Consider the following 2461-nt stretch of genomic DNA (forward strand, 5'->3'; position numbering starts at 1 on the left):
ATGCATTGTATGTTTTAACAATCTAAGTATATATTTATCAAAATGTTTCTGGTGTTATCTCTGGATGACGGATTACTTTTAGTATTAGTTTTCCTTAGCTGCATTTTCTAGAATGAATTGTGTTCTGCAATTAAGAATGTACGTTTCTCATGTGATATATAACACAGCAGAGCCAATCATGTGTTTTGACTTTTCCTCTACAAAATTAGAGAACATTTACCTAAATAAGACACACATGGTTCCAGACATTCTCAAACCGCTGCCACACATTTGAACAATGTTTTATCATCATGATACCTCATCTCCCAGCTTTTACCCAGAAATGTGTTTTTCCTGGGAAAACTAGGGCTTTATCTCTCTTTGGTGATGTTTGCGCCTCAGTTTCATGTGGTGGGAAATTGCTTTTTATTCTTCACCTTAGGCTTTTTGCAGGACAGATACACTTTTCGGGTCATGATTAATGTATTTTAATGGACTACCCCATTAATTTTATTGATTTTAAAAATCAATGAAAAGAATTTACATTAAAAATAGAAGGCAGTTAGATAGATTTGGGTGACCTATTTTTAATCAATTCCATTATTTATGGATCTGAAAACTCTCAGGACCTCTTTCTCTGGAGCAAAGATCAACTTTTCCATTATTATATGTGAATAATTTTATAACAGGAGGCACCAGGTTAATTGGTAATTTGCTAAATACTTTTCAAAAAAATTACCTATTTTGGAAATGTCCTTGGATGACCCATTCCTTTCCTTTGTCATCAGCCCACTGCAGTTCCTTCTTACCACCTATGGCTTACTGGCGTTAGTTTAAAAGTACAGAGGACAATCTCTTCTGTTTTTGGAAGAGTTTTGGTGCATCCAGTCCTTACTTAAAATTAGCTTTTACAGTAACAGTGTTATATCTTCTCTCAACTATTTTCACCTTTTAATATTCAGCTACTATCACTATTGCTTCTAATGTTCTTATTGCAAGAAATAAGAATTATTTCTGTGTCTCATTTATCTCAATTCTTTCTTAACATTGTTATAAAATGTACAAAATTAATTTTTTTTTAGGAACTCTCACTTGTTTTCTTATTTTAAATGTCTTGCTTATATCCCAGGTTTTTTCTATTGCTGAATGGGATATATAGTTTACAACTTAGAATGGATTTTCTTCATTCTATGGTTTTGAATGTCTTCGACAGAAAAAAAATAACTCCCATTTCAATACCTAACTCTTCTACCTTGAAGAGAGATTAGCATTTGAACTGATAGACTGAGTAAAGCAGATTGCCCTCCCCAAGGTGTGTGGGCATCACTGAAAATGTTGAGCGCCTGACTAGAATAAAAAGGTGGAGGAAGGGAGAATTTGCTGTCTCTGCCTGACTGAGTCTGGACTTTTCCTGCCTTTCGGCTGTGACGTAAACCATCATCCTTCTTGATTCTCAGGTCTTCAGACTCAGACTAGAACCACACCACCAGCTTCCCGGGGTCTCCAATGTGCAGTGGGCTCGCCATGGCTTTTCAGCCCCCATAACGATGTGTGCCAATTCCTTACGATAAATCTCTTAAGTTTGTTGAGGACTTTTTATGGTCCAGAATATGGTTAGTCTTGGCAATTGTGTATTTGAAAAGAAGGTGTATTCTGCTGTAGTGTGTCAATGAAATCAAGTAGTTTGATTGTGTTATTCAGGTCTTCCATATCCCTATTGATTTTTGACAGAATTCTGCCAATTACTGAGAAAAGAGTTTTGAATTATCCAACTAAATTGTGGATTTGTTTATTCTTCATTCAACCCTATAAGTTTTTGCTGCATGTATAAAACTCTGCTGTTATCTACATGGGTTTTTATGTCTTCATAGTGAATTGATCACTTTTTCATTTTATAATGTCCTTCTGTCTCTCTGGCATATGCTTGTTCTGAAGTCTAGTTTGTCTGTTATTAATATAACCATTCCATCTTCGTTTTGACTAGTGTTTAAATGATATATCCTTTCTATTCATTTTCTTTTAACTTATTTATGTCTTTATGTTTAAAGTAGATTTCTTGTAGACAGCATGTAGTTGAGTATTGTTTTTTTTTTAAAGAAAAATCTAATTTGATATTTCTGCTTTTCATTTGGTGAGTTTAGACCGTTTACATTTAGCATAATTATTGATAGGTTGGGATACAATTTATCTTCTTTCTCATTTTCTGTCATGCATGTGTTATTTATTCTCTTTTCCTCTTTATTCCAGCCTACTTTTAGAGAAATTGTTTTCTATAATTGCATTTTATCTCCACTATAGGCTTAATTTTTTTTGAAATGGTTGTCCTAGGGTTTACAATACACATTTTAAATTTATCATAAACCTATCTTCAAACGATATTATATCACTTCAAAAATTGTGTAAGAACCTTACAACCTTATACTTAGAATTCTTCCCCCACCCCATTCCTGTGTTTTTATTGTTGTCATATATTTTACTTTTA

The sequence above is a fragment of the Hipposideros armiger genome, unplaced genomic scaffold, assembly GCF_001890085.2.
Source record: "Hipposideros armiger isolate ML-2016 unplaced genomic scaffold, ASM189008v1 scaffold_17, whole genome shotgun sequence".
Lineage (NCBI taxonomy): Eukaryota > Metazoa > Chordata > Mammalia > Chiroptera > Hipposideridae > Hipposideros > Hipposideros armiger.